Here is a 24,827-nt window from a genome sequence, read left to right on the forward strand (position 1 = left end):
ATATACCTTTCCATAAGAAGACCCATGATATCTGATTGTCTCTCTTTTGTGATGTTACCAATTGATGCTCAAAAACACCAAATTTTATGCCGTGTCCCCATTCATTTTGATTGTCTAAAGTTCTTTGTATAGCGTATTTCTCAGGGTAAGATCACATGAATAAAATTCCTTGAGTTTTTGTATGTCAAAGAACTTTGTACTTTAAAAAAAAAACAGTATTACATTAGTTTCAGGTGTATAATACAGTGATTCAGCAGTTCTATACATTACTCAGAGCTCATCATGATAAATATACTTTTATTCCCCTTCACCTATTTCATCCATCCCCCCCACCTCCCCTCTGGTAACTACCAGTTTGTTTTCTGTATTTAAGAGTCTGGTTTTTGTTTTTTGTTTTTTTGTTTTTTGTCTCTTTTCTTTGTTTGCTTGTTTCTTAAATTCCACATATGAGTGAAATCATATGGTATTTGTTTTTCTCTGAATTATTGCACTTATAGGATTATACCCTCTAGATCCATCCATGTTGTTGCAAATGGGAAGATTGCATTCTTTTTTATGGCTCAGTAATATTCCATTACACACACACACACACACACACACACACACACACACATACACACACACCACCTCTTCTTTATCCATCCGTGTATCAGTAGACACTTGGATTGCTTCCATAATCTGGCTATTGTAAATAATACTGTAATAAACATAGGGGTGCATATATCTTTTTGAAATAGTATTTTCATATTCTTTGGGTAAATACTCAGTAGTGGAATTACTGGACCATATGATAATTATATTCTTAATTTTCTGGGTTAATTTTTCCAGGTATGCAATATGCCTTCTCAAAACAACATATTTCAATTTTTTTGTTGTTCAAAATTTTAAGAAATTTTCCTTCATTTACATTTTTACTTTTTTTCCTTAACGTCCTCCTACTACGTGTATATTAGATTTTCTTTGCCTAGCTTTTATAGTTTTAATTTCATCTTGCATTATTTTTACTATTTTATATGTTTTTTACTCCGAAAAAGTAAAAATTATATTTTTCTTAAAGTAGTATCAATTGTGTTTATGCATTTGGTGTTCTTTCATTTCTGAAGTAATTTTGCTTTATTTCTAACTTTTTCTGACTTCTATAACCTTATTTATGGTTTTTCTAATTAGATTTTAAGTTACTTTTTCATATCTTATATCATCTTAAATTTTTTTAGCTCCTTTGAAGTGTCAGCCTACTACTTTTTAAAAATTTTTAATTTTCATTAATTTATTTTTAGGTTATTTTTAAAATCTGTTTTGTGGGGTTGTTTTTATGTTACATTTTTACTTTCTGGAGGGATGTTATTCTGCTTCATATACACATTTTTTTTTTAATTTTGTTTTGTAACAACTTTGGGAGTTGTATTTCTCTTCTCATTTTTTCACAAAATTGGTTTTCAGGAACATAGATTTTTGCAGTCATTGTGAGTTGAAGTATGCGGTTGCTGTTCTCAAATGACTGACTACTTTTAAGTGAGTGCCTTTGTTCTTTTTGGTTTCTCCTGTTCTTAAGTCTTTTACATTTCTTGTGGCTTCTTTCTCTTTCCTCTCACACAAAAACTGATACTGGGAGCATCTTATAGCTGTTTATATTTTGGGATGAATATATTCTGTCAACTGTTTCTGTTTGTTGGTTATTGGTGGGATTTCAGTCTTGCTCTCTAGTTATTCTGTTTTCAGTGCTATTCCTTTGACTAGTCTTGAAGGACAGCTCATCACGAAGATTAAGGTGGAGGTAGGAGGGAAAGGAGAAACATAAATTATATTAAATTCTTTTACTTTAATGAAGTATTTGCCTTTCTTGAAGATAAATAACTATTTTTGGCACAAGTCAGTCTGTTGAAATTGGTTTTGTAGTTATATGTAAATAGTAATATATGGAACAGTATTTATTTAAAAATAATCTATTAGTAGATTAGTAGATTCTATAAAGTCTTTGTTCTTAAATAGGTAACTTCATTTTTTTTTTCCTGTGACCTCTATATCTCAAAATATTTTGCATATTTAACTTGGAGAAACTTCTGAGGCCCAATAAACATACCTGGATTTTGATTTGTACGTGCATTCTGTGCACAATGGGGAATGTCTCTGATGGTAAAATGGGATTGTTTTCATGGCTTTGGAATCTTGGCTTTGGATACTAAGAGGATAAATATCCTTACACTCTGGGCCAGAGAGGAATGTGACCAACTTACTGCATAGCAGAGGGTTATTTAGAGAGCAGTTAAGAGACAGTATTATACCATATTATAAAAGCTCATTTCTCTACACAGCCTCGGTGGGTTCTGATTATTCCTGTGTGAACTGGTTCCTCAACTAATATTAAAATTTACTTTATAAAGTTGCCTTTAGTGAATTAGTCAGGGGTCCTTGATATTGGAAGGCTTCTATCAATCTAAGAGTAATACAACAGTAACCAACAGGAAACTTGGAAGATATTATGCACTTACCAGGATAAGTAAGAATCTGAAGAAAACAGTGTGAGGAAGCAGAGACACTCTGGACGTTGAGTGACAAAGGAAAGAAGGTTTCAGTATAACCACTGAAACTCTGTGGAAGGAGCTTTTGTAATCAAAGCCTATCAACTAACAATAGCTTCTGGAAGCCATTGATAGCAAGAAGAGGCACCAGAAACAGTGCCAGGCTAAGAAAAGATCTTAAGTCCCGAGGTCTCAGAACGTCCCATATTTGAATTTCTCTGTAAGAAAAGAGGAGTCAGTCTTGTTTTTGTATGTAATCTGGAATTGGAAGAAGATCTGAATTTCTTATGCCTTTGAGCTTTCTAGCAAAAATCAAAAATTGTTGGCCAGTAAGCAAAGAACCCACAGTTGGGGTTTTTGTTTGTTTTGTTTGTTTGTTTTCGGGGTTTTTTGGGTTTTTTTTTTTTTTTTTTGCATTTTGTTTTCACATGACAGTCATTTTAAAAATCGCAAGAATTTACACAAAGTTCCACATTTCTAGCCTATTTTTAAAAATAAGCAGATTTCATTGTTTGGTGCTCCTGTCGTTTGGCAGCTATCCCTTTTATCTAGGCCTTGTATTGTGTTGTGTCCTATCGTCCGTATATCTTTGAATTTTATCACACTCCACTGACTCAAACCATCGAGATGGCCTTCTTGACTATTCGAAGTATTTGTATTTGTAACCTGTGTCTTGCAGGAGAAAGAGAATAATTATATTCCAAATACTTGGATTGAGTTTGCCATCCAGAAACCCTGGAGTGGTAGAGATCTCACTCAGATCCACAGATGATTATCGTAGAAGTACAGCCAAGGGAAAATGTCTGCAAGCTGATAAAGTAGAAGTGAAGAAGAGTCAGAGCAGAATAACTGATCATTGGAAATAAGCCTAAAAGAGATGACAACAGAGAGGGAAACCACCCAAGAAATCTGAGGCCCCTCAGTGCAGCCCCTGTTCATGCTTTTAAGGAGCTTGAGTTGGAGGCAGTTCCAGCATTCTGTTCTTCACTTCCAGCGAGAACTTGAGAAACTATTTTCTGAATGTTAATACACAGTTTTACATAATACCCACTTCACATAGCAGTATTTTTAAAAATTGTAAAACCCATAACATAAAATTTATTATCTTAATCATTTTGAAGTATATAGTTCAGTACTGTTAAGTATATTCATATTATACAACAGATATTTAGAACTTTATCTCACAAAACCGAAACTCTATACCCATGGAACAACTTCTCACTTCTCTTCCTCCAGCCCCTAGCAATCACCATTCTAATATTTTACAGTTTTTCAAAGAAATTTGACTACTTTAGGTATCTCATGTAAGTGGCATCTTACAGTATTTGTCTTTTTTTGACTGGCTTATTTCACTTAGCATAATGTCCACTAGGCTTATCCATGTTGTAGCATGTGTCACAATTTCCTTACTTTTTAAGGTTGAATGATAACCTCTTGTATGTGTATACTACATTTCCTTTATCGGTTTATCCATTGATGGGCTTTTGGGTTACTTCTACCTCTTGGCTATTACAAATAATACTGCAATGAACATGAGTGCACAAGTATATCTTTGAGATTTTGCTTTCAGTGCTTTTGGATTTATATCCAAATATTGGATTGCTGGGTTATATGGTAATTCTATTTTAAATTTTTTGAGGAGGCTCTCTACTGGTTTTGAGGAAACTGCATAGTGGGTGCACCATTTAACATTCCCACCAATGGGGCAGGAGAGTTACAATTTCTCCATATCCTTGTTAACATTTGTTATTTTATTTTATTTACTTATTTTTTGGATAGTGGCCATCCTAATAAATGTGAGGCGATGTTTCATTGTGGTTTTGCTTTGTGTTTCTCTAATGACTAGTGATGTTGAGTATATTTTTATATGTTTGCCTTTTCTGTATATTTCATATATTTGCCATTTTTATATGTTGGCCATTTGTATGTCTTCTTGGAGAAATATCTATTCAGTCCTTTGCCCATTTTTAAATTGAGTTATTATTATTATTATTATTATTATTTGGTTGCTGAGTTGTAGCAGTTCTTTATATATTCTGAATATTAACCTCTTATCAGATAAAGACATATACCAATGGAATAGAATAGAGCGGTGAGAAGTAAACTCACATATATGGTCAAATGATCTTTGACAACTGTGCCAAGGCAACAAGAGAAACAACAGTCTCTTCAACAAATGGTGTTGGGAAAACTAGATATCCACATGCAAAAGAATGAAAGTGGACCCTTTACCTTACACCATGTACAAAAGTTAACTAAAAGTGGATTAAAGGCCTTAAATATGAAACCTGAAATTATAAAACTCCTAGAAGAAAATATAGGGGAAAAAATTCAGGACATTAGATTTGGCAATGCTTTCTTGGATATGACACCTGAAGCACAGGCAACAAAAGCAAAAATAGACACCGAAACTACATCAGACTCAGAAATGTCTGCACAGCAAAATAAACAAAAGTGAAAAGGCAGCATACAGAATGGGAGACAATATTTGCAGGTAGCCATTTTTTAATATAGGATGATCTATAGGTGCAAAAAAGTCTCTATGAGCTGCTGGAATTATAGGTGGTGTTAAGAGGACAGTGTTTTCAAGTGGAATACCCTTCTGGAATTCTTCAAAAATGCGTATTTTTCTTTCCAGGTATATACTTGGGAACTGGCAAAAAATTCATCTGCATGAAGAAAACTTTTATTATCTCCCTTTTAATTCTTAGATGATGCTATCAGATACTGCTTCCTTCTACCACTTCCAGAGGTAGAGCATTTCCTCCTTCAAGCATCCATGAAAAATGAATAATGATGCTGATGATAACAGTAATGGCTGATACTCTGTCAAGCCCTTTATATTTTTCATGTATTTAATCTTTAAAACAAATACATGAATGGGTCGGTGGTCTTTATTTCACCTCATTTTATAGATGCCCCATAAATCAAAATTACCAACTGTACCTACGTGCTATGATGTCAGAATTATCCTAAAAAGACTATGGATTCATTGCTTTCACTTTCTCTTCCTCCAAGTGACATACTTGATTGATTTACAACATAACCTTGGTTACTCACAGAGTCTTTTCTCAGGAGAATAGCCAAAGTAACCAAAGAGTTGCTGAAGAAGAAATTTAAAAAGGGCAAAGACATGGAAAGTGAAGGGCTCTAAAGATAAACTTCATGTAGTTCATGGCTGACCTAGAGCCAACGCTTCCGGTGATAGTTACCACAGGGTCTTTCTCCCTGGCTACAAACCAGAAAGCAGGGTTTTGTTTTGTTTTGTTTTGTTTTTGTTTTTGTTTTTGCTTTTTCCCTTCCAGGCTCTGCAGAGAGTGTAGATGTGTTCTCTGGAGAAAAACAACTAGGAAACTGAGCAGAAGATGAAATGCCATGAAAAAGAAGGATATGATGATGTCCAATCATATTAAATAAAATGCTCCAAGTGAATCTATTTTTTGATACAAGAATTTTAGACCATGTCAAAGAAATATATTGTTGACTTGCTTCGTGGTTTGTATATATCCTAAACAGTTATTAATTTAGGTGGAAAAGACTTAGTATGAATCATGAACCATTGCTTATAACCAGAAACTGTTGGAAGAAGAACCGCTTTAATACCAAATATGGTTTTAAGACTGTTGGACAAAGGCTATATCTTCATGAATTTTGAATCTGTGCAGTTTCTGGTCAATAATGATTCTCACCCAGTCATCATAGAGCTTCTACTGAGGGCATTTTCATTGCTCTTGGAATCATCAGCACATATTGAATAGCTCCTGAAATACTGGCAAGTAATATTATGATTCATAATTATACTCCTTAATTTTCACAAGAGAGGAAAAGACATCATTGCTGTTCTTGGAAGGAAGGGGAATCTAAAACTCATTTGTTTATTACTGTGTACATAAATATTTTATCTGAGACATTTCTTCTAATATTGGGCAAGATAGTTCAATTTATGAACTTTATTGTCAGGCATATAAAATGTCTAGTGGGCATAAAACGTTTAGCAAGCAAATATAAACCATTAAAATAATTTTTCCTTTTGTCAAACCAAGTTGAAATATGCATTTGAGAATCCAGAAAGAATAGAAGGGAAAAATGGAGCATAGTGATTGAACACATAGTACATACAAACACAGGAAACTGAGGCTCAGGGAATTTACATAACTGGTATATGAGCATACAGAGAGAAAGCAGCAGAGCTATGAATCAAAGATAGGTCTTTGGCATTACTTGGCACTGATATATTTTTTTTAAAAAATTCTTATTAAAAATAAGAATTCCCCTGAAAAGTTACCATGATGAATGGGGGTCAGGTTAGTAACAGTAGAAAATAATGACAATGATATCTGGTAAGAAGTTTGGTAATAATCAATTATTATTAATTATTACCAAATAGATAATGATTATTGAGTACCTACTACATGTCAGGTATATACTAAATTGCTTTACACAGATTTTGTCATTTGATTCACTAGCAAGAGGATAAATAAGAATTATTTTTATACCATTTTACAGATGAAGTAACTAAGGCTTAGGGCATTAAGAAACTTTACCAAAGACAGAAAGATAATTCATGCTAGGACAAAGCTTGGAAACTAGGCACGTGGTTTCCATAGGCTAGGCTTTTCAGTGCCATGTTGTATAATTAAATCATAATTCCCTGAATGAACAAAAATTGAAGGAATAAGGGAATGGAAATCATTTTACTTGATATTGTCCAAATGTTGTGTCTTTCTAGCAATTGGAACCCCCTTTAAAAAAAAACAAAAACCTTCATATGATGAAGTGCTGACATGAATTTTACAGAAGCAAAGAAGAGAATAACAGGATGGGGCTTTAGAGATGCTTCACACCAAACGCACTCAACATCGCATGATGGTTACCCAAAGCCTACCCAAGCAGACATACTCTAAAAGAGCATCTGCTTAAGTAATTCACCCTTTAGTAGAATTTTTAACAGATTACACATTTTGCCGTTGATTATGGTGTTTAAATAAATATCTGTCAGCTATGTGGCAGAACCAGTTTTAAAGTAGAAGTTGAATGCCTGATTGCTAGTCTAGTCTCCACCACTTACTAGTTCCGTATAGTCTGGTAAGTCAGGCAGGCTTTTGGAGTCTCTGTTTCAGCATTTTAGGATGGGGCAATCACAAGACCATTAAAATATCTTGCAGGATTTTAAAGATAAGTATTAAATGAGAAAAGGTAGGTAAAAACACTTTGTAAGAGGGTTTAACTTTAGACATTATTATTGTGTTCTGTCTTACCCCTGTTGGAATATGTAGTTAGGTGGTTTGTTCTGGCACACATTTGTGAGACAGCTGGTGAGAACCAAGGCTGCCATTTGGACCAGAAAAGGAACAAAGCTAATTGGTTACACAGGGACTCAACCCATGTCCTTAGGCTCATTAGCTCTGTGCTCTACCAACTAAATACACGGTTATTCACTCGCCTACCTTTCATGAGTCTGGCTTTCAGCTGGGCATTGGTGATATAAAGGTGAATGAACCATGGTCTCTGTCCTCAAGGACATCACAGTCTAGCACAAAAAGGCTAAGGTAAGTGAGTAAATTAATAGTTAACACACCTTATACTAAACTAATACTACCATAGAGATTTATAAAAGTGCTAAGGTCACACAGAGAAGAGAACTACCAGTACTGACTAGGGAACTGTGACATTCTCCTCTTGTTCCTGAATGTGTTGAACCCAAAACTTTTACATCTTTTTTTTTTTTTTAATGTTTAATTCTGGTTAGTTAACATATAGTGTTATATTAGTTTCAGGTGTACAATATAGTGATTCAATAATTCCAGACATCACCCAGTGCACATCATGACAAGTGTACTCCTTAATCCCCATCACCTAGTTCACCCATCCCCCCACCCACCTCCCCTCTGGTAACCATTATTTTCTCCATAGCTAAAAGTCTGTTTCTTGGTCTGTCTCTCCTCTCTCTCTCTCTCTTTTTTTTTTTACTTCACTAGTTTGTTTCTTAAATTCCACAAATGAAATCAAATGTTATTTGTCTGTCTAACTTTTTTGGCTTAGCATTATACTCTCTAGTTCCATACATGTTGTTGCAAATGGCAAGATTTCATTCTTTTTTATGGCTGAATAATATCCTGGTGTGTGTGTGTATAGATATATATGTGTGTGCGTGTGAGTATGTATATGTATGTGTGTGTGTGTGTGTATATATATATGTATATGTATGTATATATCTCACATCTTTATCTGTTCATCAATCACCAGATACTTGGGTTGCTTCCATATCCTGGCTATTGTAAATAACACTGCTATAAACATAGGAGTGCATGTATCCCTTTGAATTAGTAAAACTTTACATCATAAGACACTTAAGTACCCTTAAATCCACAAGTTGAAAAATAGTCCATCTAATTTCTCATTTGGAAATTCTAACAGTTTATCTTTTCTTTCTTTCTTTCTTTCTTTCTTTCTTTCTTTCTTTCTTTCTTTCTTTCTTTCTCTCTCTCTCCCTCTCTCTCTCTCTCTCTCTTTTTTCCTTTTTTTAACAATGGGCATTTATTCCCCGAGTGTCTCCACGGTTTCTCAGGTGGTTTCACTCAGCGTGTCAGCAGGGGCTGTCGTCCTCTCAAACCTTGAATGTGGGTAGAAGGTCAGCTTCTAAAATGGCTTTTTCACATGACTGTTGGTAGGAAGTCTCAGTTCCCATCTGGCTATGGGGAGGGGACCTTTGTTACTTGCTCTGTGGGTTCCTTCTAGGCTGCTTGAGTGTCCTCGTGACATGGCAGCTAACTTTCCGAAGAGTGAGCAAACCAAAAGAGAGCGGGCAAAAAGGAAGCTGCAGTACCTTGCATGACCTAGTCTCCAAAGTTACACGCTGTTACTGTCTTTCAAATGTACGCTTTTTACGTGATTCATAATTTAATGGAAAACTTCAAGAACAGAGCTTAATGTATGCTTTACTATCATGAAATCAACATTTTGCCCATCTTTCCAAATTCCATATGATAGTTTATTCCCAAATACTTGTTCCCCTATGCATTATTCAGTTATACAAAGCTAGAAACAACTTACTATTTTTGATGTAATCATGTTTTTGTCTTTGATTATCTTGACAATAATCCATTTTACCAATACATTTAAGTGCATACAGGGAGCCAATGATGGTTCAGTTTTTTTTTTTTTTTCCTAATAGTGAGGTCCAGTGATAGGTTACCAGTTCCCTAAAATAAAGAGCAAGGTTTTCTAGAAAGCTGAAAATATAATTCAATACCTATAAGGTTAATTTCTGCTTTTTCAGGAATTCTTCTGTTGCTGAAAGCCAAATGCACAGGCAGTAGCAGAATTATACAAGAACAGTCCTTTTACTTGATCTTTTTGGTTTAGTTAGGTTTTACTACTGATAAAAAAAAGACCAGTGACCCAGACACTTCCTCTTCTCCCACCTGAACCAAAGAGACAAATGATCTAGCCCACCTATGTCTTGGGATATAGGAGATGAATGGTACCCTAGCGGTTTATTCCTCCTGAAATTACTGCTGAAAGATTTAAAGGAGAAATTATCTTATTGTCTTAATCAGTCTGTGAGTTTTTGGGCTGTACATACCTCTAGAGGTGTAAGTATGTATATGGAAATCACTCATTGCCTATCCTGTGTTGTTTTATGATACTAATTCAAGAATTTGAAAAGTTCTTTGCAAGAATGGAATGTGTCTTATCCTAATGTATAGAACTCTAACCTATTGCTTCATTCATATGATTGTGATTATGTATTATTCAGATCAGGTACTTAGCAGGTGAAAACTACCCATCAAGAGCCATGGAAATTCTGTTAGGGATTTGGTGTCCCTGAAGGTCAATAACGTTGTAAGCTCTGTCACTCTCTCCATAAGTGACATATTTTATTAGCAGCTGGTGTCCCTCAGATCCACAATTCCTGCCACTTTCAGAGATGTAGATAGTTTCTATTTTGAAATATATAACCAGAATCCTTTGATTATAGCTAAGCAGTGCATTTATCAGAACACACACACTGACTTTGGAGCATTCATGAGACATTTCTTCTTAAAAACAGAGACTGATGATCACTGCCCCTATTATTTCCTCAATGAGAGTATTTGAATTAGAGCAAATACTAACACATGTCTTTTCATCACAGTACAGACACGCTCTGAGAATCACACAGGAACAGGATCATCTTACTTGTATTTCCTTCTATAGGTTTTTTTTTTTTTTTTTAGATTTTTTATTTATTTATTCGACAGAGACAGAGACAGCCAGCGAGAGAGGGAACACAAGCATGGGGGGCGGGAGAGGAAGAAGCAGGCTCATAGCTGAGGAGCCTGATGTGGGGCTCGATCCCAGAACGCCGGGATCACACCCTGAGCCGAAGGCAGATGCTTAACTGCTGTGCCACCCAGGCGCCCCTCCTTCTATAGGTTTTAACGTTTAAACCACTGACATTCTATCCTAATTTACTGAGGACTCACCTACATTGCACGGTTCTGGGTGCTGGGGGCTCTCCGCGGAGCAGCTCCAGCACTTTGTTCTGGGTGTTGCACACTAAAAAAAGAACAAGCCTCTGTAAATAGTGTTCTTCCCTCTGTGTATTGAAGGGCATTCTTCAAAACCGTGTACTGGCTAGCCTGAATTTTTCTGTATAAAAAAAGTCCAGTTTTGCCCTCTCATCTACTTTTAGGTCTGACGGTTTTCCTGTGCTACTCTGGAGTGCGTACAGCCGGGGGCAGCAGAGCTTTGTCCTGCTTCCCACTCGGGTGCTCTTGAAGGCGGGGATCACGGTGCCCCAGCGTGAGCCCCTGATGAAGCTCATTAGACCTTGAGCAGCTGCTCAAGTCCATTAACAGTCACTTGAGCAGCATGTTGAGGAAGCTGTGCTGCTGTGAGCTAAAGGTGGGGCTGGGAATGGGGGGGGGGTGCTCAGCTCTTGGCACCTGGCACATATATTGTGTTAAATTGGGGAGAATTATTTTTAATCATAGAAATAACTATTTATTGGTTGTCAAGCTAGTAGGTGGAATGTGTTTTGCCACAAGTTTTTGGCAAAAATGCTCTATCAGGCTTAGCTGTTCATTTTGCTGTCAGCTATTATATATTGAATGTTTAGGTAGGGTAGAGTCAATTCTAAAGTTGGCCAAGGCATATTCATCATATTCATCCTTACATGTACTGAAAAATGCCACACACATCTATGTATATGTTTCTTCTGTTCGATCTCAACTAATAATAGTCGACTTTTCTTCAGTCCCGGAAATATCCATCTATTTTGTAAAAGATGAGGAAAAGTAGATAGAAGAAAGCCAACAGACCAGATGCAGCCTAAAATCTATAAATTATTCCAGGACTTGAGCTTCTTTAAGGCTCTATTTTAAGATCCAGTACTTTTTTTGTTTGTTTCAACAGGAGGGTTAGAGGATAGAAAATGCTTTATTGATGGAAAGTGGGAGCTGTTACTCCCTCCACCTCCTCGACTCAGCAAAACTAAAAAAGCAAGCAAGCCCATCCAATTCCTAGCCAGATCTTTAGAACGTTAACATCAGACGGGAAGACGTTATTTCTAAGTGAGAAGCAAAACCCTTGTGTCACAGTAAGTTTTCCACCATTTCCCACTTTGATTTGTGTATGTGTCTTTAATTCAAATTTTTTCAAGAATCACCTTCAAATGGCTTTCCACACATGAAAAAGAAGAAAACTATCTGGGATGAGATACCAGCCTCTCCTCTCTCCAAATACGGGGTCCTGTTAGCTGTCTCTCCGTGGCTATTTGGGAATTATACTGTGTGCAGTGTACTTTTCATGATTCCAAGCACAGTCAACTACATCCAAACCAGTAATTATTAAATTGTCCATGTTATCGAAGAGGTTGCACACACGGCTAGCAGCGCTGGCCGTACAATTGTCTCCTAGGTCATCGCTCCGAGATAAAGAAAAAAAATTAGGCTGAGGAGCTTGGGCATCCAGGCGTTTTCCCCAGCGATGAAGCTGCGTCCCACAGTTAGTTGTCAGTGCGGTGGTGACGCCGGCCACACCTCGCAGCGGCCACGGTGCATCTCCCGTGAGCACGGGCTGTGTGGCTCAGCCTGGAGGAGCTGCTCTGTGCAGCGGCAGGGGCGGCAGCAGAGGGAGCCGAGGAGCTCTGGGCAGAGGAGGCTGGGGGATCGCAGTGTCTGTGCTGCATTCCCCAAAGCCGCCGCCGCCGCGGTGGCCCGCGCTGTGTGAAGTTCCCCGCACGCACTCAGCCTCAATTGTTGATGAACCTTGGCGCTCATCAACGCACGGGAGACAACCCATTTTGCTTTCTTAGAGACAGGGATGAGAAATGAGCTGCCGAAGGAATTTGGCAATGAGGAGAGTGAAAGGCAGTTTCATGCCAGCAGCTAAGTTGTAAAATTGCTTTGGAGGCTGCTGCCTGGGGAGCACGATAGAATTGACAAGAACCGACACCGTTGCAGACCAAAGGCATGCCCGATTGCACTTGAGTCGGATCGCTGGGATACAGCCTCCTCTCCTGCTCTAACTATTTGTGGCTGAATAAAGGAAAGGAGACTGGAAACAGGATTCCAAGTGGTATTCCTGAAAGGAAAACATATACACCCCAAAAGGAGGGCAGAAACAGCCCAGCTGGTGTGTACCTTTTTTTTTTTTAAAAGGAGAATCCCTCAGGTATGTTCTCTTTTCCCTGTCTGCGCTTCCTCATCTGCATGTGATTTTGTGTCTGCATTTTCTTGTTTCTTTTTGTCTGCACTTTGAATCACAACCATGGGGGTTCTCCTAGTGTAGTAGATGCATTTGTAAATGCTCAGCTCTTCGGTGTTTCTAATATGGGTGGCTCTATGTAGGATCATGGACTTCTCAATCACTGCTTTATTTTAAATGCAGAATGATGAATGATTGCTTAGTTTCCACTCAACTTTCAGGGGAATATCAGCTCACGGACAAACAAGGCAGGGGTAAAAGGCTGGGATATTTCCTAATCCCTTGGGTTTTGGGGACAAAATTAGAGCCAAACAGAAAAGTTGGGGCTTCTGAGAAGGGGTTAAAGCCAAAATGCCATAGACTAGCACTATGTCACTCAAGTGTTTTTCCAGTTCAGCATCAGTCTGGAGCAAATTGAGCTTTACTAGTGGTTCTGCATTTCCAGCTCTTGAGCAGTCTTTCAAGATGAAGATACTGCAGATTTGCTTTCAAGAGATCAATTGCTTAAATTGTGTTCTTGGTTCTGTTTTACAATTGTTCTATGGTGCTGAAGGAGGCAGTCTAAAAAAATCCTTTTGCCTCAACAGCTCGAGTAAACCCTAACTTCTGCAATTACATCATCTATATACTTGTATAATAAAGAGAAAGACAGATAAGGCAACAATAGTAACGTTGGCTGCCTTAGTACCTTAGGCTGAAATGACAAAGCTTAAAGTCAATTTTCCTTATTAGGCTTTCAAGAGAAAAAGGAAAGAGGTGGGTGGATAACACACAAAAAAATGAGTTTTTGGAAATACTCTGCATTTCTTTAAAAAGCTAAGAATATAAGTTTATCTCATTTTTGAATTAATGGTAAATATGCTTTTAAAAAATTTTGCTGTCTTTTACACTTCAATACATTATTTTCATAAAAGTGGGTACAACCAGCAATAAATTAAACATACATGTATTTAAATTCAATGAGCTTTACTGGAGGGGAGAAATAAGAGAATGAGAAAGTTTGCCACATTTCTGTATATATCAAAATATAGATTTTTAAGTGTTAATACAAAGAGTTAATGCCAAAGCTCTAGAACCTGACTTTAAATTATTGTTGGTGCTATTTTCTTATGATTTAAAAGTTCAAATGGAGTAGAAGTAAATGAAATTTAAATTGTAATTTATGCATACTGTAAAGTAAAGCACTATCCTGCTCTTTTAAATCCAAAACCTCATTTTTGCCGAATGTTACGGATCCAGAGCACTAAATTGGGCCATACAAAAAAAAGAAGAAAAAAAAAAGAAAAAGAAAAGTGGGTAAATCAGGTGTTTCAAAATTCCACACATTACTATAATAACAACAATGTCAAAATATGGTCAGTAACTATAAGCAACTCCTGGGCGAGAAGAGTGATTTGGAAGGTGGGCAAAAAGTTGAGTTTGCATTCATTAGTAGGGTGTGGAAAAAATTGTGTATTTCTTCTGTGTTGACATCTTATATGAAAAGTGTTACAGTACCTGTGGATGAAACACTATAGCAAGGACACTACAGTTACTTTACCGAATCCATTAAATGATCACTTTTCAAAGTAATGAATAAACTGAACTGAGGTAATTTAAAAGACTATTTGACACTCTCATAATCAAAGTTGCCTGTTCAGACCACAGTGGAATTCTGTGAAGAGTGTAACGTCAGTACAATCGTGAACTTCGGTTTGAAGGTGAATAAGCAGGTGTGGGTTTATTTCCTAGTGTGATTGTTTGTTGCCAGGCTTCCATTACAGAGATTTGGAAAGTTCTTCCAGAAATTGTCATCACCATGTGCTACGTAAAATGTGAGGTAAACATGTTAGATAAGCCTAGAGAATTCAATTATCATGTCCTTATTGTAAACCGTTTCCCTTCCTTGGCCATCTAACGCCTTTCTATGGTTGCTAGTCTTTAACTATGAGGCAGTGAAGTATGTGGTACACAGAACTACTTATTTAAGAGCCCATGGGTCATTGTAAACGGATGACAACTGTGGTGATTCCCTTTCAAAGACAAATTATACAAAGTGTGCATGTGTGTGTGTGTGTTGTATGTCTGTGTGTGTGTGTATGTGTGTGTGTGTGTGTGTGTGTGTGTAAGGGTCACTTGAGAGTGGGATGCCCTTCGTGTCTTTGCTGATATAGGGCAAATCTGTGATTTTGAATATCAGTAAACTTGGTATGGTAGTATCTTTTTCCCAATGCCCCACACACTTTCAGTTCTATTGACCTGTTCAGCTAATGCAATGCAAAGTCCCTACCGTAAGTTTTCTGAGACATTATGCCACCTGTACATTGTCTTCCAATTTCAATACCATCAGCTTCTGTTCTTCATTCTTTCCATCCCACCCATAGTCTTTACTATGGAAGGACTTTCCCCAGAATTTTTGAAACATGGGAATTATGTTCCCACCTGAGAAAAATATGCCTGTTTTTCAGCTGGAAATTTTTGGAATTTTAAATACACACCAAATTTGTTTCTAAAACACACTTTTACAGATAAAAAGCCACTTTCTACCTGTGTCATGGTTTATATGTATTATCAACTTATTTGATAATACCTTTAAGATAATACCACTCAAGCAATAACTGCAAAGTCAAGAAATTAAATTTGCATCATTTGTTGTAATTTTTATTATTAGAAATCCTTTCTGGATCTCAAATGCTCTGTGCTTATGTGGCTAAGCTCCAGTTCCCTTCCAGCCTAAAAAAGGGGGGTATTTATTAATAGCCCTCTCAATTTGTAGCTTTTGAGCGTGCAGAAGATTGAGGGCTCAGTTCTATGGTATCTGTAGAGGTAACGGTTGCTTCAGCAGTGTTCGCTCCACTTGTAGTATTTTGAGGCATAGTTAGGTGAAGAGGTGGTCTTCTAACCTCTGCATCAGAAGTCCTCCAGAGGAGAAGGAGAAATGAAGACACACTGAATCATTTCTCCTTCTCTTGTGAAAATGGTTGTGATCCAAGAGGCATAAATATTTCCTCTCTTTCTCTCTCTCTCTCTCTCTCTCTTTTTTAAAGATTTTACTTAGTTATTTGACAGACACAGAGAGAGAGCACAAGCAGGGGGAGCGACAGGCAGAGGGAGAGGGAGAAGCAGGCTCCCCACCAAGCAGGGAGCCCAACGTGGGCCTTGATCCCAGGACCCTGAGACCATGACCTGGGCCAAAGGCAGGCACTTAACCAACTGAGCCACCCAGGTGCCCTGTTTCCTGTCTCTTACATATCCTCATTATATGGTTTAGCCTCAGCATATAGAAAATATTATAATCTTCAAGTGGGAAATATTTTATATTATTTCTCTTATGTAGTGAGTTAAAGTATTTTGTGGAAATAAATACTGGTTAGCAAGCTATAAACTCAACATTATGAATAATACTTAGGGATTCCAAAGTAGTTTTAAAAACTGATCAGAGAAGATGGGTTTTCCTCTAAAATATTTTCTTGTCTCCCTTAGACTCTTACAACTTCATCTTCAGCCTGTCTCTATTCTCAACAGCCAGTCTCCCTTGGTCCAAGTCCAATGTTCAAGGTAAAATAGACTTTATTTTTTTCTGAGCATTCTGGCTTTTGAGAGTCTAAGTGCAATATGTCTTCTTGATAGACAAAAAATATATATTTTTTGAATGAAAATATGTTGCTTCATGTGTTTCATAAGTTGAAATAAGAGACTCCAGAAGTAGCTTTTCTAGGTGCGTTAAAACTAAGGGGGAAAAAAAAAAGCAACAGTAGCTTTCAGATAAGGATGACGATTTCTATTTTATACATGGAAAAACTGGTCACTTGGGCACAATTACTGAGGTGTGTTTCTGAGTGAGAACACCGTTGATCTGATTCTAGAAACAGTGGAGAAAGAACAGCCATGTTTTAAATCATGTCGTTGTTAAGTGGCATATAGCTAAGAAAAAAAAATTAACAAAACCCTAAACAATTGCTTTATTAGAACTATTTAGTAAATATTGTCAACCAGATAAAAATAAAAATAAAGAATTGACGCAAGCATTCCAACCAGAGTCCCATGCTTTTCGCTGTCCATTAGAAAATACTATAGTTCGTCAAATCCTGGTTCATTTTCCAACTGGCTGGGTAAAGTGGGGCTGTCCTTTTCTTTTCTTTCCTTTCTTTTTTTTTTCTTTTTTTTTTATTTTATTTATTTATGTGACAGAGAGACAGCCAGCTAGAGAGGGAACACAGCAGGGGAGTGGGAGAGGAAGAAGCAGGCTCCCAGCGGAGGAGCCCGATGTGGGACTCAATCCCAGGACTCTGGGATCACACCCTGAGCGGAAGGCAGACGCTTAACAACTGCACTACCCAGGCGCCCCGGGGCTGTCCTTTTCTAAGCACTGGTTTTCTCATCTGTAAAAGACTTTCATGCTCATGAAGACTCAGTTCTCAGACTCAGAAATTCTATAAAATCTACATAATGCGGGCTCTCTACGGTTGACTCTATTTGAAAGGAAGCTACAGAATTAGTTGATTCTGGTTTGCTTCTCCCAAGACTAGAGGTTTATAAATATCCATTCCTGCCTGAGAAACTGAAGAAACAGTGTTAATCCTTGTAGGACTTCAACAAAATTTGTCAACTTGTTTTCCTTCACATAACATGGCATATTCCATGAAACTGCATATTTTGTGTACAGCCCCGTATTTGTGGGTCATAAATATTTGCTGCGACTTTGATAATGTTGAAGTGCTGTCATTTCGTTACAAGAGAGAAATGGTATTCCGGTACTTAGCTGCTCACTTTACTTGCGTCATTCATAGGACAATTTTTCTGAGAGCTTTTAAAGTTAAAGTGTACATGCATACTCAGTCATTTGAGTGAAATTGTTCTCTCTCCTTTCAGCTGTCTTCCCTTCTGGATGGGCACCCTTGTAAGAACGTGCTAGAAGGGGATTGCAGGGCTCTCTCATGGCTGAAGGGACAAACTTAACTAGGGAAACGCTTTCCTTTTTAATTTCAAAGAAGTTTGATTGACAGGAGGCCAGATATGTAGATTAACTTCCATTATGTAAAAATTAAAATTTAATTCTACTAGCTTCTTGGAATGTAACTGATAGGATTAGAAGATCATGATGAATACCCAGTCAATCATCACAATGTTACTGGGCAGTAGGTGAAGAACATCTTTTTTTTTTTTTTTTTAAATAAGCCATAAATAAAACTTGATAAATAAATACAGTAAATGCATACATCAGTTGCTATTTTCCTGTATTTAGCCTTGATGAGGGGCATTCTTCTGATCCTCAGTCTACTTTTTGTTCTGGTGAACTGAATTTCTTTAGCGGCCTATTAATACCTCATTAAGGGCATTTACATTCTATGTCTCACCAAGGTGAAGAGATTCAACCCTCCTAGTTTCCCCCAAACTGCTTCTTTTCCTGATTTCTTGTCTCCCAGGCTCAAATCTTAAGTGTTTTGCACTGCCTTGTTCTTCCTCATGACCCATAGTCAATTACCGAATCTTGTTTTCTCTTGGATACGTCATTTCCAGCCATGCCTTCTTTCCTCCTCCTGTTGTACCACCTTAGTTCAAGTTATCTCTTTGTGAGTAAAATAATACTTCAATCTTTCAATTGTTCTCTCTTTATGAGCCTCTCCTCTGAGCATCTGTTCGGCACACTATTGCCAGATTCATTGTCCTAAAAAATGCCTTGATCATGGCACATGTCAATCTCTGTTCAAAACCTTTCAAGGACGCCACATTGTATATAAAATCCTAAACTACTTAGGGTGGAAAAGAAAAAAACAACCAGATTCCAGACTGCCTTTCCAGCTTTACTTTCTTCCAGTTTCTTACCGTGTCTCTGATTCCAGTTAAACAGAATACTCAGTTTCCAAATACTGAAATTTTATACAATTCTATAGTACTGAAGTATTTGCAGAATTCATTTGCTAATGAATCATATACTTTCTTATGAGATTTCTCTTTTGGTCTCAACCTATAGTTTAGACATTTAGTATTCTACATAATGTTAAAAAAATGTTTTAACAGTACTATAAACCAATTAAGTACATGATCCGAGTAAACTTTGGCAAGTTACTCAAACTTTCTGCATCTTAACTTCTCAATCAGAAAATAATGGCGTCATAAAGAGCATTGCTTCAAAGAGTTTTTATGAAAATTAAATAATATAAAGTGCCTAATGAATACTAGCTATCATTAATCATAGTTATGTTCATATACCTCACTACTTTATGAATAGAAGGTGAGCGCTCAGTAAATCTCTTTACTTTTCTATTTAATGTGAACTCTCTAATATTATTCGTTATTAGAGGAAAGACTAGTAAGGGAAGGAGAGAGACTAGTATACAAAGTAAGAAATAACAAAAGGAAAAAATGTCAGAAGGAAAAACATACGCCTCTCCTGTGACCTGAGACAATAATTATCTTAGCAACTACATTTAGAGCAAATTGAAATAGCTTTGAACACGCTATTTTTGATGAAATCAAAGGCCCTGAAAATCCAAAATTCTTATGTGTGTTTTTCGTAGAATTATGAAACAGCAAATCTTAATGACTTCGGTATTACAGCTGATAGGGGTTTCGCGAAGAGTCTACCACAGCAAAATGCTTCTGCGAACAAGCAGAGAGATGAGAGTATGACCCGTGACCCCTGATTTATTCTCATTCTTCAGGAGGCCCTCAATAGCTCTACAGCAAATGTCAGGATCTATGTAGCTCATGAACAGAACCGCTAAAAAGCAGAAGTGTAGCTTCAAGAGTGGTGGAAGAGGAATAATTAATAACAGGGGAAATGCCTGCCTGACTTTACCTACGTCCGAACCATGTTACATTATAGATCCATGTCAATTTGGTCTGGTGTATGTCTTCCTGTTCTTTGGTGATTGTAGTAACAATGCCTCCCCCATTAGCTCCAGGTCCCATATCCTCCCTCCCTTTGATCTAAATCTTCCCTGATAATCTAGAATGTGGTCTGTCGCTCCCCTACTTAATTACTGCAGCATATCCAACTTGTGTCCAGTTTATTGGTTTTTATCACCCTGGTCCCTGCTTTGTGGTCCTAGTTTCCAAAGGATTCAGCAATAGCCACGATTATGGAATGAAATCCAGGGAATTTCCAAAGGTGTTTTTTAGTTTTCGAAAGGAATTCTTAGAGCATCTGTTAATTCTGACATAGGAGGCAATATGGTTAATTATAGACAGGTGCTTTCATTTGCAATATTTCATTTTGGAGGAAAATTTCCCAGAAAAGAGTGAATGAGGCGTCTGAGCAAAAATGTTCCTTCATTCTTTGGTTGAGCTTGAAATCTTTAAATTTCTCAGTAGTGATGGTAAGCAAAGAAGCTGCCTATTAAGAGGCAAAGTATGGTGAACGCTAGAACCTATCGAAAGAAAATTTGAGCCTAACTTTTTAAGCGTTCTTTGTGAGTTTCAGCGTTCCTTGTTAACTTTCTCTTAATGTACTTGACACTATAAGCCTTGGTGAATTTCTCTTAGTTAGTTCCAGTTGTCTGCACTTACTAAGATACTATTTGCTGATTGTTCGAAAGATACTGAAAGATATTATTTGCTGATTGTTGTGTTTTGAATATAGAGCTTTCTTCCATGAGAATGAAGATGTTTCTTAGAATGCAGAAAATTTGAAAAAGTTCACAAGATGTGAAACAAATTTCAAACGTCAGAATTACAAAATTCTAGATAGGGTTTTTAAAAAAATTACAGGAGCACCAAGAAGATACATATCATAGTAGTTACAGTTTCTGGATGTCTGTTTTTCAACTATTTCTCAGTTAATCCATGTGTTGTCTCCATTTTTATTGCGAATTCAGTCTCTTAGTTGGGTTATTTGAAACTCATAGAAGACAATTTACTGTACTACTTAATACCAGTTGGAAATGGACCAAAAGATAAAACCTGTTCATATTTTTACGCAAAGAAATGTGTTACTCTATGTCTGTAAATATTAATGACTGAGAAAACCAAGCAATTTGAAGTCTCATGGAAAGATACTGTAAATTCCTATTTATGAGGAATTCAGACATTAGTGAACAATTAACTAATTTGTGCCAGTAACTTTGGAACAAGAATAAATGCGATAGATATTTGTAGGTGATGATACTACTCAAAGATTAAGATGTTATCTTGTGTCTGTAATACTGTACAATGATATGTATTCATTATGACGGCTTGGAAGATTTCCAAGGCTTCCCCTTAGTACTTTTCACATTATAAAATATTAAGTTATGTTTTAGCATAATTGATCTTTATTTAATACTTTCTAATTATTTGGTAAGTAGATATTTTGGATAAATAGGCATTTCATATTTTGTTAAATAACACAATGTTGATGAGAGGTGGCTGGGTAATTAGAATTCTAATATGTTTTGAGATATAGTAGAAATAACCTTTGGAAAGTGAGTTAACTCTTATATGGATTGATTATCAGTGTTAAGGGAAATATTCTGTACCAAGATCACAGACTGGCTCCTAACAGGTCATATTGTAAGAGGAAAACAATTGGTCTAAAAAGGAATGGAAAAGGAATTCATGTTATGCAAAATCCATCTCTCTTCCCAGAAAAGCAGCTCAAAGCCAGAGTCCTACTGAGGGAAACTTGAATACCAGCTCTATGCATGAAAGATAGTACATTTTAATATTTCTGAATATTAGCAGGTTTATATTAATTACATTTTGTTTAGATCACTACTGAACTTCGTCTGACAGTCCTGAAGCCTCCGCAAACGGCTACATAAGGTGGGGCCAAAGTGTTACAAATAATAAGAGAAAATCAAGCTTAGATTTGAAACATGTCTGCAAAATTCATCTTTCAGAAATCCCAGCATGCCCAAATGACTGTGTTTCTATTTTCTGTTCTTGCTGTATGCCTTAGGCTGCCTGAGGGACATCTCCTGCACCTTTCTGACTGGGAGGTGTGTATCCTGCTTCTTGAGCTGCTGCCTTTGTCCTAATTAGACGAGCTATAAAACATTTGGAGTCTAGGGGATTCCTTCTGGGTTAATTACAGAGCTGTAAGCAGCTTTTGCAAGAGAAGTGAAGCAAGTTCAGTTTTAGACAAGATGCGTCTGTGTGGCTTTAATGTGTGGTTACCTGTGCAGAGGCCAAAAGGTTTGGCTTTCTTGATGCCTGTCTCCCTCACCATCTAGTCTGGTCTTAATTGGTAGTGCCTGAACCTGTCTTCTTTTCTGTTCTTCATTAGATTGCCAGTTCTGTGAGAGCAAGACATGTACGATTGTTCTCACTGCCTAACTGGTGGTATGCTTATGTATAATAGTTGAAGAGAAAAAAACCCTGGTGAATTAAAAAGATTCTGATGCATACAATACGGCAAATTCCTGTGTTTGACATTATGAATGACAAAATGTAATGCTTAAAAGAGTTTTTATTGATATTTTAAAGAAGAGGGGATGATATAAACTATGATTATTGGTCAGAGAGAATATTCCAGGCAGTGGCAATCCTTGTGGGGCATAAGGAAATAAAGTTGTGAGTGGAGAGCAGGAAGCTGTTTTTGTTGATATTTAAGAAGCCTTTGGGGACTTGGCTAGGCTGTATAGAAAGAATGAGGAAATGAATAAAAAAGAGGACCTGCCATCGAAAGCTCTTACATCTATTGGGAGAGGGAAACACACAAATTATTATATAAGAAGTGGATTTAGGGGGGTGGCCAAAGTAGTGAATGTGAATGTGAGCTAAATGGAAGGAATGAATTATAATAATCCACACTGCAACAGTGATGGTCTAGGGAAGAGGAAATGGAAGTACATTCTCTTCAAGCAAAGAGGTAAAAGCATGTCTTGGGAGAGCAGAGACTATATGGTGAGGAGGAGGGCCGTTGGTAGGTCTGAAGTTTGCAGGGTATGCATCAAGGAGTCACTTTTTGATAGAAATAATTGGAAGGAAAATACTATTATTTATTGACATTGCTTGTTTAAATAACTTTCTCTGTTTCTATTGATCTTACAGAAGCAGAAAGTATTGCTGTTTGCTCACCATTATATCCCCCAAACCTTGTACAAGTCACAACACCTACCTGGTGCTCAATAAATATTGTTGGGTGAATGAATAAAATATTGATAAATCCATACTGTCAGTATTTTTTAAAGTTTGAAATTCAAATTCAAATGTATAGCTAGTTAGATTCTCCTGAATATATCTTTCACTTCATCTTCACTAGTAACCTGTTCTGTGTAGATCACTGTGGAGGTACCAGGGTTAAACAGAACTGTCTTTCAAAGGTGAGGCTTATAGCCTTATTGGGGAGAGAAGACATAGAATCATAACGTGCTTGATGTAAATGAGAACATCACCGAGTAAATTGAGCTGTTTCTGTAATGTCAACATATGGTTCAATATTCTGGATGTTAAATAAATACATCCCATCCAAATTGTGATCAAATATTTCTCACCTGAACACTGTGGCTCAATTTGCATTTATCAATGAAGGCAAGGTTATGTAACCTCAATTATAATCTTGGAAAACTGTCAACAAATTCTAATTAATAAGTACTGCTTAATTGTTAAAAAAAAATATTAAGCCATCTCTCTTGCCTGTAATAGCAGCCCCATAGAAAATTTAGAGATAAAAATAGAAAAACACAAAGAAACAAAACATTCGTTCAAACAGTTCCTAAGGACACCAAGGCAGGACAAAGGCCTTAAATTAAAACTGTAATTCCTTATGCCATTAAATCTGTAGGTTTCTTCTCTGGCTAATATAGGGTCTTGTGTTTTGCTTCCTATGTCATATAGAACCTGTTTTGTTTTGTTTCCTTTGCTATTATAAACAGCTAATTCTGACAAACCAGAGGGAAGATTATTTCTGATTATGTGTTCAGGTATTTCTTAATTTTTTACACCATCTGTGTTTCCAAAATATCTGCAAGCTAATATCAATGTTAAATTCTCTAGAGAACTGGCTTTTTATTTTCTGAAAAACTTGCTAAATACTTTTGTAAAGCAAGTATCACTCCATTAAGTTACGTATTTTTTGAATGTAAATTTGCTTGTACTGATTCATAATTGAACTTTTTTTTAAAGCAATGGACAACACGGTCATTCTGTCTTCCACGGTTAAAAAGACCTGTCCTAGGTGCTGACCTGTAACACTGCAGTGGCCCTGCATCTCAGTCGTGGCAGAGATCTCTGGCACTGTCATAATATGGAAATCAGAGGAAGAATTGGGCTGACAAGTCCAAGATTATATTCCCATTTCTTTCAGTGATCCTGTCTACTATCCCTAAGAGGATAATGAGGTAAGGGTTACTTCAACAGGGGAGAACTCATAAAGGGAGAATAGGTCAGCTTGCCCAGAAGGTAAATGAGCCATGACAACTATGAGTATCTGTTTCCTCACCTTAACCCAGTTTGCCATCCTGGAGTGTGTGTGTGTGTGTGTGTGTGTGTGTGTGTGTGTGTGTGTAGATTCTTCTCCTTACTAAAACACACCTGTTTTGTGTCTCATCCCTTTACTTATTTGGAACTCTTTAAATTATTCCAAACGTTCAGATAATTATCCCACGTATCTACAAGGTCATCTATGAAAGAGTGACCATAAATAAGAAATAAACGATTACAACACTTTCAAGAGAATGCAGCAAATGATTAGGAAGATTGAATGCGGAACAG

The 24,827-nt window shown here is 36.9% G+C and overlaps 1 protein-coding gene across 3 annotated transcripts in view; it reads left to right on the forward strand.

Moving 5' to 3' along the window:
• Window positions 1–24,827, forward strand: part of UNC13C (unc-13 homolog C) — a 755,970-nt gene that overhangs the window by 169,502 nt on the left and 561,641 nt on the right. The window contains exons 3-5 of one of the 3 annotated variants that reach the window (XM_057306313.1): window positions 11,919–12,102; window positions 16,674–16,748; window positions 24,240–24,454. The exons of the other annotated variants lie outside the window; for them this stretch is intronic. The gene's annotated coding sequence lies outside the window, so the exon portion shown is untranslated. The remainder of the gene's footprint in view (window positions 1–11,918; window positions 12,103–16,673; window positions 16,749–24,239; window positions 24,455–24,827) is intronic. 3 annotated transcript variants of the gene reach the window in all.

The sequence above is a fragment of the Ursus arctos genome, unplaced genomic scaffold (assembly GCF_023065955.2).
Source record: "Ursus arctos isolate Adak ecotype North America unplaced genomic scaffold, UrsArc2.0 scaffold_36, whole genome shotgun sequence".
Taxonomy (NCBI): domain Eukaryota; kingdom Metazoa; phylum Chordata; class Mammalia; order Carnivora; family Ursidae; genus Ursus; species Ursus arctos.